This window comes from Parasteatoda tepidariorum, chromosome 1, assembly GCF_043381705.1.
Source record: "Parasteatoda tepidariorum isolate YZ-2023 chromosome 1, CAS_Ptep_4.0, whole genome shotgun sequence".
Taxonomy (NCBI): domain Eukaryota; kingdom Metazoa; phylum Arthropoda; class Arachnida; order Araneae; family Theridiidae; genus Parasteatoda; species Parasteatoda tepidariorum.
In genome coordinates, this window is record NC_092204.1 from 85,416,653 (window position 1) to 85,432,176 (window position 15,524).

The 15,524-nt window shown below is 27.8% G+C and overlaps 2 non-coding genes across 2 annotated transcripts; one reads left to right on the plus strand and one right to left on the minus strand.

Annotated features, from left to right (window-relative positions):
- Window positions 1-4,868: 4,868 nt before the first annotated feature.
- Window positions 4,869-4,950, minus strand: TRNAS-AGA (transfer RNA serine (anticodon AGA)). The gene has a single exon. It is a non-coding gene; the product is annotated as a tRNA-Ser (tRNA).
- A 10,243-nt stretch (window positions 4,951-15,193) lies between these two features.
- TRNAQ-UUG (transfer RNA glutamine (anticodon UUG)) lies at window positions 15,194-15,265 on the plus strand. The gene has a single exon. It is a non-coding gene; the product is annotated as a tRNA-Gln (tRNA).
- The last annotated feature ends 259 nt before the right edge of the window (window positions 15,266-15,524 follow it).

Sequence of the window (15,524 nt, forward strand, 5' to 3'; positions counted from 1 at the left end):
TATAAATTTTTTTTTTGAAGATATACCGCTGAAAAAAATGATTTTTTCACCAAAATTCAAAATGAACGAAGAAGAAAAATATCCAATCCAGTTCTCGTACGAAAACCAGCTTTATTTAAAATACCTATATTTTTTTTTCCAACTTAAATAAAAACAAAAATATTTTTGACGATAATAAATTTGAAACTTGTTTTCATCCAAAAACATTTACCTTAATTCAAATTCTTCGATTACATATGTTTTGTTTTTATTTATTGTCGTCTTTTAGGGTAAATTTCTGAGAATGCATAGAGCTAGTTTTGAAATAAAAGCAAATGATTAACTAAAAATAAATGAATAAATAAACATAAATCTTAAATAAATAATATACATGCAAGAGATGGCAAATTACCTTTTCAAGTTTAACCCTTCCTTATCAAATCATGGATGATATCAATCATTTATAAGTATTAAAGTTACAATAACCTACCATTAAATTTACCAGTTTTCAATTTACTGTATGCTTAACATTATGTAAACGAAGATTGTAAAAGATTTTTATGCTTTCCTCGGCGGCTGTTTTATAGGTCATAATTCAGTCCAAGAAAATTAGGTGCGCCCCTTGGTATGCATTGCATTTTCATATTGATCAAAGCAATCACTTACGATCAAAAACATATTTCATTTTCATTTCGAGATTTGTGGTGATGTATAAGAACAATTTAGGATAATGTAATAAAATGATAGAGGTAATTGTTTTACATGCATTTTGTATGGATTTGTGTTTTTTCTTATTGATAGAATGGCCTGAAAAATTCTCCTTATTTACTGTTAGATAAATCGTAATTTAAAAAAATTTGTCACGAAAAGTTTTATTAAATTTTTGAAAAATATTAGAGTAAAGTATTTTTTGAAAAAGCAAAATAACCTTAGTTATCTTAAAATCTTTTTAAAATTGCACAAATTTGTTTAAGTTATAGATCTTAATCCAATTATAAATCCTTTAAAAAAACATGAATAAATAAAAAAAAATTAAACTGTAAAGAAAAAATTTCTTCACGATCTTTGTAAGTATTGTATTTGTGTATATTGAATTAGTGCTTCAAATAACTTAAATACTAAGAGTGGTTCGTTAATTCCAGTTAGCATTTTGACAATGTTTCAATTCTTTCTATTTAAATCTGTTTACTCGAATCAATTGTTCTGGTTTATTGATTTCAATCAGTTAAATAGAAATTATTTATTCAAATAAATGGTTCCTTTTTATTAAATTAAATTGGTTAATTAGAGTCGGTTTATTCGAAGCAATTGCTCCAGTTTATTAATTTCCAGTTAATTAGAGTCAGTTTATTTAAATTTACGGTTCTGATTTATTGATTTCAATTGATTACAACTTTATTACTTCAACTGATTTGCACTGTCTTATAGATTTAAATTGTTTAAGTAAAATAAGGGTTCTGGTTTATTGGTTTGAAATGATTAGTAAGAATTAGTTTATTCGAAGCAATGATTCTGCTTTATTGATTTGAATCAGCTAATTATAATAGTTTTATTCAAATCATTGGTATTGGTTCATTGATTTGAATCGGTTAGATCAAATTCATTGATTCAAATAAATTATTTGGGCATAAATTCGAATGAGATACTTTAACCTGTTAACTTTAATCAATGATTCAAATTTTTTTTTTGAACAAATCAATTAAAAAATGATTATATTTTGTTAATTCAATTCTAATCTGTTTATTTGAATGTATAAAATAAAGGAAGAAGCAATCGGTTATAATCTAATTTGAAACTGATTTCAATATAGTAGTTTTCTGATTATTTGATTCAATTGAGTGAAACGAACTTGCAAACAAGTAATTATAATCCAAATTGACACCGAATTGAATCTATTGGCTCTCCAATTAATTGATTATATTAAGTGAAACAAATGGGTAAACAATCTATTGTATACCAATACGATATTGTTTTGAATCTAATCTAGTGGTTCTCTAATAATTTGATTCAAATAAATGAAACTTATGGGTAAACAATTTATAATGCATAATTCGACACTGATTTGAATCAATTATCTTTCTAATTAATGGATTCAAATAAGTGAAACATATAGGGCGTCATTTGATTACAGTACATTCAAATACTGGATTAAATTTATTGTGTTCTAACTTGTTGTTTCGATAACTGAAAAGAATTACTTGATTAGAAACTTCATTCGCTTTAAAAATATACAAATTAGAAATAACAGTCGACACGTTTTTTTTAAAAAATCAATTATATGATTTTCAAGCAGTTGTAATAATGAAAACAATAATAATTCTGGATAAATAGTTTTCAAGTTCTCATTGAAAAAGTTTTTAAAAAAAGGAAAAACATTATTTTCTTTAAAAAGTTATTTCGTATGATACTTGGTTAAAAAATAAAAAAAAACTTAATTCGCTTTAAAAATATACAAATTGGAAATAACAGTCGACAATTTTTTTTCAAAATCAATTATATGATTTTCAAGCAGTTTCAATAATGAAAACAATACTAGTTCTGGATGAATAGTTTTCAAGCTTTCATTGAAAAAGTTTAAAAAAAAAAAGGAAAAACATTATTTTCTTTAAAAAGTTATTTCGTATGATACTTGGTTAAAAAAAACAACTTAATTCGCTTCAAAAATATACCGATTGGAAATGACAGTCGACATGTTTCTAACGCAAAAAAAAATAGGCGCCCATTCGAGAGAGAAAACAAGATGAAAAACAAAACAAGGAAACCCTCAGTGGGGTTAAACTGAGTGGGGTAAATCAGGGTAGAAGGCATTTCCAGTCGCTATGAAGAGTTGGTGAGGAGCTAATATCCTTAACAGCATTAGTTAATCTAATATCTTACAGTTTTTATTTTACCTAATATCTTACCCTTCGTATGGTAAAACCTTACAGCTTTAGCTTACTTGGAATAATTTATTTAACTGGAAAAAAAAGTGCTGTAAAAGAAAAATAATGATTAAATATTGTGTTTAAATTCAAAATGCAATTTTTTATGTTTTAATTAATCTTCTGAAAATAAATGTTCAGCAAGAATTTAGGGAAGGTTAATCTGAAGTACACACAAAGGAGAAGCTAGCAGTGTTTTTTCTTTTCGTTCCTAAATAGAACGCTAGTTATCGTTGGCAAACGAAACAAACATCTTTTTATCTGCTTTGTAGAGCTCTTATTCTTTCTGTCAAGAGAAGGTTAAGACGGAAGATCAAGGTTAAGTCTGTTTTTCATTGATGCAAACGAAAAGATGCAAATTATCTGTTGTTATAAAAAAAGAAACAAAAAAAAACAGGTTATTTCGTGTGTATATAGCTTTTAACTTAATTCTTTTTTGAATACCTAAGTTAAAATAGACAAAATTGGAAAATATTTATAAACATTTTAATAACTTTTTTGGCAACTATTCCATCAATTTGTTTTTCTAATATTATTATCTTGATAATCGTTATCTGAATTTTAATAAAGTGACATATAAAATAGTGATTCTTCAGAATATATCACGATATTTTATCATTTACATTTTTATTTAGGTCGATATTTTCGTCAATTAAAAGAAATGTATAGTGCACATTATAATATCGTATTCCATTATTATTCTTATAGATAACTATAGCTACTCATAATATTCCCGATATTATATTGTCTGATATTTATAGTTGTCAAGAATTATCACAATATTGTGGTCGTCAAAAATTATCACGCGCTTTCTTAGGTCATGTATTTATCGTAATTCATCGTATTCACGATATATCGTTACAATACTTTTTCAAAACATAAAGATATTTTATGTTACATTCATGTAATACCCAGCTTTAGTTATGATCTTGAAAGTCATTTTATTTTTTGTACTTTTCAATTAGCATAACAAATTGATATTTTTATGCTCTACATCTATACGTCTGAACAATGAATAATTTATAAATTTTTATTTTATTTTCATTTTGTGTATTTATTTTTTAATAAAAGAATAGACTCTTTAACTGGGGTTCTTAACTTTTCCCAAATTCACTCTTTTCTCATTTGAATTCCTGAAAGTTTATAGCGTTATGATATTCCAAAATTCATATTTTGGAAGATTGGAGGAGTTGCTAACACTAGTTAGCAGTTACGTAACACTCAGTACGTGCGAAATACTTTTTAGTTCAAGATTCATAGATTTATTCATAGATTTTATTAAAACATATGCTTCATCTTCGATCAAAATCTCAGAAACTTTTTATGTTATTTTCATTTAGTTTTTATCAAAATATAAATAATTGAATTCTCTGTATCGTAATGCAGGATTATTTTTTATGCCTAAATAATTATTATTAAAGAACTTCAAATTCTCTTTTAATGCAGAAATTAATAAAAAAAGAAAACTTTTATTGTTGATAAAAAGAGAAATAAGTATAAAAATAAAATAATGCAATGTTGTATAGAATACAATTGTTAATTATTGCATAATAGAATAAGCAGATTCGTATTCATATGTTCACTAAAAGCAGCTCAAACTTAAAGGCTTGTACACATACACAGCACCAACATTTATTTCTACTACGTTTAAAGAAATAAAAATATAAAGTACCTTTAAAAAGTGTTAATGTAAAGGAATTATTTAATAAAAATAATTAAATTAGAATGATACAAAAATAAATATTAAAATATGGGTGTAAGACGTTAAAATGCAACTATTTTATTGCTGAGATTTAAATTTAAAAAAAATTTAATGCAAAGCAATTTTAACTAGAATTATTGCGATATAATTAAACACTCTTTTTGGAAGACTTAAAGAAAAGGAATTGCTTCATTTATAAATTAATTTTAAATAAAACAAAATTAAAACACCGTTCGCTATGTCAGCGGTCTTACCTAAAAGGTGTTCGTAGTCGGCAGGATTCGAACCTGCGCGGGAAGATCCCAATGGATTTCTAGTCCATCGCCTTAACCACTCGGCCACGACTACTTGATATATTTTGTCATTTTAAATTTCATAAACTAGTCCTTCAGACATAAAATAAAAAGGTAACAGTATAATCGAACGTTTATTAAGGGGGATAAAATTTTTTTTAATTATATCACTAAGAGAAATCTAATATTTTCCTTTTCTTTGAACTGATGCTTTTGAGAGACAAGCTTTACCTGTTGAACAAAAAAATATATTTCTCTTGACATTTTATTTGCGTAATAAAATAAAATCTAAATTTTTTAAACTGATTGTTCTGTTCTTTTTATTGTTTGCTCCAATTAAATATATATGATAAGCTTCATTTGTTTAAACTAACAATATAAAATAGATGAGTTTTTCTAAAAGTTTTTCCAAAAATATTCACTACTGTCTAAGCTCTTTTTCCCTCTTAAAGTTATATTCAAAATACTTATATATCTATGCTGAAATACATTACACAGAGTAGACAAAAATAGGTGAAACAATTCTTTCCAAAATTATGAAACAATCTGCCATGCTGCCCTCTACCGTTTTGAAATTGTACTACAACTAAAATAATTCAGTTTAAAATAAAATAAATAAATAACGGTAAATTAAAAAAATCTCAGTGCTAGTTATTATGGCGCTGATTGAATTTTTTTTTAAATAGTATCGATTTTAGTGAAATAATTGAATTCTTCTTTTTTTCTTTTTCTTTTTACCCATTGAGATTGAGTAAAAAGGTTCTAGGATTTTCATGTCCGCACACTCTTCGATTCGAATACCCTCATAATCTCAAATTAAGAGTTGAAACATTCATAAATAATAAATAAATAAATAAATAAAATAAAATAAAAGGCAGGTCACCATAAGCATGAGAAAAAACCAGCATAACTGAATAAAAAAAAAGTTATTGGAAGTGATTGTTTTCTAAACTGAGACTGTTGTTTTTTCCCACGAGCACTTTTTACATAGCATAAATTTAAAATATTTTAATGTTCTTCTTATGATTAATTTATTCATATTTAATATAAATAATCCCAAAAAGACTGAATTTATTCATAATTGTCTTGACCGGCGATTTTAATAAAAATGCGAATATTAAAGGAGGCAAAAAATTTTGAGTTGTCTTAAAATACGGATTAGATTATAGATTAAGGGATTGTCCGGGCCTGATTATCGCATAGGCCCAATAGGCACGGACCACACTTTCTGGGGGGCCTCAAAAATTAGTAAAAAGTTCACAATATTACTTTTTAAGAAAAAATACTGAAAGGAACAGTTTATCTCAAACAAGGCATTTTCTATTTCAAATTTTCTTTATGTTGTGGCAAACCAAAGTAATGAAACATTGCACTAATCAAATTCGAAAGTACAGTTGAATTTTAAATGGTGCAGTTTTTTCTCCAACTGCTTAAGCAAATGCAACGAGAATGCACATTCGCAAAGTCTGTTTTAAATGAATGATTAGTGTCAACAAGAACTAAAAGCTTATTCTTAACAAATATGTAAAGCTGTAGATGGAAGGCTGCAATCTTTAAAATAATTCAGTTAATCATTGACTTTCAGCAAAAACCACTGATTTCAATTGTTTGTGGTCACCAAACTATTTTTATTTCCATACAATATTGTTTTCTTGTTTTATATTTTGTTTTAATATTTAGATGCGTAAACTTTATCTTAGAAAAATAATCTTCAATTGTCTGCTTTCAAAACTGTTTAGAATGTTTCTCTTGAATCAATAGACTATTTTTATTGTTAGGACTACTCTTCAGAAATTTAATTTCAAAATATTTTGTTCAGGGCCCGGAAAATTTTGTGGGCCTTGGGCCTGAATTTCTCTTGATCGGTCCCTGGTAATTGTAAAAACCAATCCAGCTCATTGGAAGGCAAGAAGATATACATCAATTGATTTTGTACTTGCCTTGCAACCCGTGGCTTGAAATGAAATACTGTGCTGTTTATGCAAGTCAACACCAAAATTCACAATTTTCTCTCTTTTTTTTAATTGCAGTGAAACCTCTTGGGAGCGACCACTCTCTGTTCCACAGTTCATTAAAGGGGGTCGGTCATTCTTAGGGTTTAATATCATTGACTTCAAAATATTATCGAAGGTACATGAACTTTCGCAAGCAATTTTAATTTTACTCATTGTCCTTTTCTGGGTTCGGAAATGATAGATGAATAAAATTTAGCTTCAAAGAAAATGAACTTTACTGATATAATTATGTGTAAAAACAAATTTATCAATTATAAATGATAGAGCTATTTTAAATAAATTAATAACTATGATTTTTGTTTGAATTTGCCTTTGATTTTATATCATAAAAGCTCACTTTTAAAAATGAGAAGAGGTTTGTTTGTTTGAGATATTTATTTTTTTCTGAAATTGTTTCTTTTCTTTCTAATTTAACTTTCAACTTATGAATCATAGTTAGCATCGTCTTTTGTGTTCTCTGACTGCAACATGAGGTTGTCGATCTCTTTCAGAGATCGTCGAAAAGAGCTCTCTATAAATAAGAGTCACTCACAAATATTTTGGATACGTTTAAAACTACAGTGGAGCATCGTTTATACGAAGCCGAAGGGACCACCGAAAAACGTCGTATAAACGATAACGTCGTATAATCGATTTTTACTTCTAAAACTGAAACTAACTCTGTTTTCAGTTAATTTTAATGTTTAACGAGTTGGTTTACATAAATTTCTAAACTAGACTAAGTAAAACAAACAAATGACCAAAGAAGAAAAATTGCAGTGAGTAATTTGAATGTATGTTACCTTTAATTATATTTTCTAGCTATTAATCTCTACAATGCTTTGAATAGCGAGTTGAACTTGCTGCTTTCTATGATGCAATTTTAGATTTTTAATCACGGCCAAATCTAATGGCTGAAGCGCACTTGTGCGGTTTGCAGGAAAAAAGAGAGCTTTTACATTTTCCAAAATAATTAGTATCGATGGGTGCGCTGGACATTGGTCGATGAATAGCAAAAATTTTCGTTTTTGCCTCTTCATAACATTGTCTAGTTTTTTCAGTCATCTAGTAAAAATTACGGTCGTCATCCAAGCATTCTTGTTGACACCCTTTTCTGTATCATTCATGTTGGCAAATTCCGCCCTTTTTTAAAATACACAAGAAAAAATAAAAAATTAAATAAACGTGAACAAAATCTAAAAACTGACGCATAACCGATTCTGTGCGTCGTATAAACGATATACTTTTACATTAAAATGAATAGGAATGATTTGGGACCACACTAAAACGTCGTATAAATGTAAACGGCGTATAAGTGATCGTCGTATAAACGATGCTCCACTGTACTCATTTATTATTTTATTATTATTATTTTTTTCCATATTTTTTCGCGTTTTTTTCTTTGTCCTTTTCCACGTTTGGTGCAGAAGTTTGCCCTGTCGCTGTGGGAGGTTTTGATGGTTTCTCCTAAAAGTTTTTTCAATACATGTGTATGGAAAAAATTCCGTGCCATCCAAAAGTGGTCGCAAATAGAGGTCGTTACATGGAGGTGGTCTTTCCTGGGGGTGTCACTGTAATTGTCATTACATCTGTATAATTCTGTGTTTGATTTCATCAGAATGGGGATTCCAAATTAGTCAGCCTTGAGTCCGGATCCGGTACTACTCCCAGTAAGTTAAGTGTATTCCTATTTTTTATTTTTTACGTCTGGCGTTAGAGTAAAAACCGGCAAATTTATTTTATGCCATCAAAAAAGACAGGAACTATAAAAAAAATAAAAAAAATTCTTCAGAAATGCTTGAGGTCGGTAGATTTTTGTTGAATGAGTTTTTTTCTTTCTGAACTTCATTCATGAAAACAATTTTCTGCGTAATCTTCTTTATTTAAATTTTTATTTTGTTCTATAATTATCTAGTATCTTTTAATTTTTATCAGTGATGTGATAGGCATAGATTCTTTTTGAAATGCGAAATTTTTGCGTTTTGGGAACCCCACTGGAATAATCATTGAAAAATATTTAAAAATCACTTAATATCTCATTTTCTGAATAGTTTTCGTGTGTGTGTGTGAACATAGGCCTGAAGCATGGAAGAAAGTTTTCTAATTTTAAAAACTATCTTTTTTAAAAAAATAATAAATTATATCTCTGGTGCAGGGCCTCCAACTTGGCGGTTATCACACTCATACAAGGGTTCTAACTCGTAATTTTTATTTATTTCCTTATTTATTTTTTAAAAAGACACATTGCTTTTTTTGCAGATGCTAAAATTTTCAGAAAAAAGATTTAGTAAGTGCAGCACGTACACAAGGATAAGATTCTCAACCAATAGTTCAGCGGACCGATGATAATCCGCTAGCTGAAACAAAAAGTTGTGAAACTTTGCTTGAAACAAAAAAATGCATCGATTGCTTATCAAATCAATCAATAAACAAATAATATAAAAGTTGATAAAGCTGTAGTTTATAGTATTCGCAATTTTTTTCCGTAATTTTATTAGTTAAATTTTTAAGACTTTACACTGGTATGCATAAAAAATAAGAGAAAAATTGAAGCAAGTCAATAGGAAAAAGGGGTTTTACGTTCGGTCAATAGCCGACATAATTCGCGAAACTTTTGCATTAAAATCTTAAATTAAAGTTTATTCAGTATATACAGTTTAAAATTAAAGTTTTTATTCCAGTTTAAGGCCTTAAAAAATATGGATCAGGTAATTTTAAATTCGAGAAAAATAGAGATTAGAGAGAAAATAAATTAGAGATAAGAGAAAAATTGGTATAATGTTAAACCATAATATTAGTACTTTAACCATAATATAGTAATTTAATATGAGGTAATTCAATCAAAACACGCTTCAGTTTAACTTAACCACACAGTACCTGTAAATAAGTTTACGAAGTACGCTATTGCTAATATGATTCAATTTCGCACCCTATTGAGGTTGCCGCAAATTTGATTGATGTCCTGGCTCAACTCGTTCAGAGATTTCTAACCGTGAGTTTCATTAAGTAAAGTTGATTGTTAAAAGTTTAAATTGATAATTTGAACGAAGAAAATGTATTTATCTTTACATAAATAAAAACCAAATTAACATTTAATTATGTTTATTGACCAAAAAACTTTTTTCTCAGTACCAGATATTTCTTCAACATTTTTTTCTTTTTGAAAAGGTGAATTGGAACACCCTTTTCTATCTCCACATGATGCTATAAAAATAAAAGGTGTTCGTGACTTTATATTCAAATGGAGAAAGGAATTTTGACTTTTTGTGGGTGTGCAGTCATGACCTCATACTTGGAAGAGGTCATAACAGACACCTTTAAGAAGAGGGCTGGTCTTAAAAACTCGTGAACCTCGGTCAAATAGCATGGCACTTATTTGGGGTCATGGCTGGAAATCGCTATCAACCCAAGGAAATTCAGGAAGTAAATACTTCCAGACTTCCCTAATCCTACAGTTTTATTTATTTATTTATTTTGTAAAACAATATACTATAGTAAGTCTTTCCTATAAATTCGTTCGTTTCCTTTTCATTTAAATAAAATGTTTTTGTTTAGAAAGTACTTTATTAATAAAGCATAAAATATTAATGTTTGATTACAAAGAAAATGATGTTGATAACCAAAAAATTAAAAAAAAAAACTGCTGTAAAAAAAGCCTTTAAAATTGACCGTAAAATGAAAAATAACACCCTGAAAAATCTTTGAAAACATGTTTTGTTTTATAACAGCTTTTTATTATTATTTTTTTAATAATAATAATAATCTTTATCTTAGCTTGACAGATAAATGAGAATGTAGCTTCTCTTTTTGTCCGTATCCCAATGCTCAATGACATCATAATATGACGTTAATGCGCGCATTGAACTCTGGGAGATTACAGGAAAAATAAACTAGTAGTACAATAAACAAATTAGTTATCAATATTGTGTTTCTACGGCTTATAAACTTTTATTATAGTTTTTATTATTGTTATATGTTTTGGTTTTGTTCTTTTTATATTATTTTATTTTGAAGTTAGGTAATTTTTTGTTATATTCATCATTATTTGTTTCGCTTTTTTATTCCAAGTTAGTTATTATTATTTTTTTTTATTATTTCAAGTTACCAGTTTTCATAGTTAGTGATGTTCAAATTTTCTACCCGTGAAAAATCATAATCTGCACATCAATCTTCTCGAAAACACAACGTTAAAAAAAAATCCTAATATTATTAGCCTTGTAACACCAAAATAAAAACCTATTTTCATTCTTGTGATGCTTTCGATGTGAATTGTAGCACGGGAGGAAATTTTAGATACTAATTTGCTACTAATTTAATATATGATACTAATATGATACTAATTTAATACTAATTTGAATATATGATTTAATATATGATACCATAGTTAAAGATACTAATGAGGGTGCTGAAATAACTTATGCTTTGATTATATCGGGAATAGCCTATACCAAGCAGTGGCATCACTTAACCTTAAAAAAAATTGATTTCATTAATTTCAGTTGAGAATAAAAAATAGTGACTTATATCAGTTACAACAAACCGATTTAAACAATAGCTAAAAAAAATTGTGATCCCATCAATGCAATCACTGGTTACCCATTAGTCAAATTTTTTCCCTGGACAGATGGTCATAATCGCCAAGTCATGGGTTGAAAAAACTGCATTAATTGATTTCTGTACTCCTGCCGTCCAAAGGACTGGATTGGTTTTCAACTCCAGCCAAATATACGCTTCTTAAGATGTCACAAAAATTCTTTTCCTTCTTCAGCATTCATATTCATGATAAAATCGTTACCAAGATGAATAAGTTAGTCATAAATAGGACGTAAAAATTCTTACAATTATTGTGTAAAAACATTAAAAATATAAGCTGGGAAAAAGAAAAAGAAATAAACTCAGCAACTTAATACATAATGAAATTAAAAGTGAAAAAAAGAATTCTAAAAAAATTATCAAACAGCAGCGGTCGCCATAGCAACGCATGCAATGACGACGCATGCGCACTGCTTACTATTACTCTTGAACACAGTTGATAAGTGTGATGACGTTCAAATAAGGTGCACACGCCATGAAACCCAAAATAATACCCATTTTGCCAATGGGTAAAACACCAGAATAAGATATAACAGGCAATAGAATTACGGGCAGTGGCACTTAACTTTGAAAAAAAATAATAATAAATAAACATCAGTATAGGGTTTACCTAACAAATGTATTCCGGCAGTGGCACTTTATTTTAAAAAACATTAGTGTAGGGTATACCGGGTAAATGTGTACAGGGCAGTAGCACTTAACCTTAGAAAAAAACATGAGTGTAGTGTGAACCTGGCAATGGTACTCAATTCACTTGATTAATCCAATTATTAAAAATAATAAACAGCAATTATTATGAATAGCAGCATTCGATACACAAATATTTTCATTAATTTGAAGGACTGTAATAATCTTCATTACACGCAATAGTGTTCTTTACTTCAATTCCTAATCACATCATTTTTCAAAAAAAAAAAAAAAAAAAAAAAAAAAAAAAAAAAAAAAAAAAAAAAAAAAANAAAAAAAAAAAAAAAAAAAAAATTAGAAATAAATAACAGCTTTGAACTAAAATATTATCACTAAAGTATGCTTATCCTGTCTAGACAATTTTTTTAGTAGTCGCTATTTAAACAGCCATGTAAACCAAACCATGAATTCTGAACAGGATTATAAATGTCGAAAGAAGATGTGGGATTCTGTAGCATTTGCTAAGTGTCGCAACAAATAAATATAAAGATTATTAAAATATATCAATTTTAGTTACAAAGTACATTGATATTTTGTGAGACTCAGATATCAAGTATACTTTGAAATACATTAAAATTATATTATTAATTACTAGTAAAATTAACTTCAACATTTTATGCTTAAGGTAACCGTAAAAGTAAATATTTATCGCAGATCTGATAAAAAAAAAATTAATTTTGAGCATCTATAGTTAGCGTCATATTATGACGTCATTGAACATTGGGAGGGGGAGAAGAAAAGCTAGATTCTCGTTTCTCTGTAGACGCTATATACTTGTAATTCATAGAAAAAAAATGAGGCAATAGCCGAAACAAATGTGTAATTTATGAATAAAATAAAATGTAATTAAGTATCTGATAAAGATATGTGAAATATTAACAATCTGAGTTATAATCTTTAAGAACAACAGAATTGCTTCATTTCATCAATTTTTTTTTTATATTGAAACATAAAAAATATATTATATATATAAAATATATTGAAATATATTATATTTCAATAGCATATTCGTATTATATTTTATATTTTTTAAATTTTTTATCTTGAAATTAAAAAATTGTCTTTTGTCCGAAAGCAAATTTTTATTTCTTGAAAAACTCTGCTTTACATCAACTATCATATTACTAGTTATTTGAAATTTACACTAAATTATAAATAGAAAAAATAATTTACGAGAAAAATGTCTTGAAATGTAACATGTCATTAAAAAAAACATTAAAACATTATTAAAAAAAGGGAAAAAATCTAAAAAAAAAAGAAATTTCTCCCAGTATTCAATTTAGAAGACAACTTGCCTTCTGGATTGAATTCAAAATTACTAGGCATTGGTAGTCGTAAACTTAAAATTGAGTAAGCTGTTCAACGACGGTTTTGATTGATTTTCTTAAATAAAAAATAATGGCTACTTTGATGTCCATTTTCTACAAAATTGTGTGACTATTAAGGGTTTAATAAAGACATTTTTGAAAATTAAAACTCGGATATTTCATATTTTAAAGTAATGTATGTATAGCTCTGTAGCTTGTAAAAATGCTACTTAGAATTTTAATTCTAACATGATAGATATGTATGGAGATAAATTGCTAGAAAAATTGTATTGGAAGATCATGGAAATGGATGATCATAGAGTATTCATGGAAATTTTTTTTAAAAAAAAGAAGGAGAGAAAAAAAGAAGAAAGAAGAAACAGAACTACAGGAGCTAAGAACTCCAACTCTATAGGTATAATTGTATACTATATGTGGTTGTTTCTAATGCCACTTATTAATTCCAGCAAGCCTGCTTGGTGATCGAAACGAAGCGAATTTAAGGCAGAGGGTACGTTTCTTGTTTTTGAGTGGCACCATCTATGGCCAAGAATACGACTTCAGTCACACACACGTCACTGCTCGTTTATAGAGCTGACCCATTCATACATCCATTCATTCATCCACAGATCGTAACTTTTACCTGAACCAGAGAACGATCAATCATCCATTCAGTGCCCCCAGAGGTATGATTTGTTATGGGAATATGGAGGACTTTGTGACCCGACATATTTAACAAGCACCAGTCACCATTTAGCATGACTGCCCTTAGTGTATATTTTTTGAGATTCTCTCAATCTTGAGGAAAATGTTGAAGATGCAGAAGAAATAGTATTGGAGAGCGAGGAAAAATATGGTTAAATATGGTAAAAATTCTAAATCATACATTCCTTCATTTTTGTTTCCTTGAAAAGTATACTATTTGCGTTGAATAATGAAATAGCAGTAACAAAAGTGTAGTTAAAATGTGGATTGTTATTTTAGATTCAAAGTAAAATTTCGAAATAATTAAAATCTCCGCAATATAGGACACTAAATTACATTATCTTTATTAAAACATAATATTTATTACATCTCATACAATTTTAAAATTGAAAACCTGATAACATTAATACACTAAAGAGGACGCCACTATTTCGTAAAGTTTTTATTGTGCATTAATTTCCCTAAAAGAAATTTTCGTGAATGCACCCAAACATTGTACTATTTTGCACATATATTTTAGCTGTTAACTCGGTTTGCTTTCATGTTTTGAAAGAGGCTCTTTCTAAGATGTTGTTGGAAATTTTTTTTTAATTATAGAAGAAGTCCCTTTAAAAATGTTTACTATTTTCAAATTTTACGCTAATTGGAATCATTTTTACCCTAAAGGATTATGAATTTTGCTTAGTTTCAGGTATCAAAATGCTTACTTGTATTATATTTAACTAAAATTAATTTGAATTTTCGAGAAATACTATGTAAATTTTTTCCAATTTAGCTTTTGTTGCAATTTTTCACAATAGATGGCGATACGACAGTATTACATAGCGTTGGAAGTTAACATTATCTTGAATAGATTTTATGAATAAATTCTAGAATCTAAATTATTGTGCGTTGAAGATGATACTTGTTACATTTTAATGAATTCAAAAAAAGTTAAACTTACCGGAAATTCATATTTTATATTTTAAATATTTAATTTGATTATCAAAAAACATTTTGAAAAGCTGCATATGGTTCCATGGTGTAATGGTTAGCACTCTGGACTTTGAATCCAGCGATCCGAGTTCAAATCTCGGTGGAACCTGAAACGAAATTTTATTTTTAAAAACTTGTGATGTGTGAACCAGTGTAACTTTTTAAAATATATCTAATTAACTGCATTAATTTTTTTTAATTGCCATGTTGAATTCAATAAATATATTAATATACTTAGCTGTTTCACTGTGAGTGATTAGTTTAATTATTTTACTGTTTTTTTAATTTTTTTTAACCAAAAATAAAATTTCTGAATGCCTTTTGCTATTTTATTAAGCGTTCATAAAATTCTTCGCTGCATTGAAAAT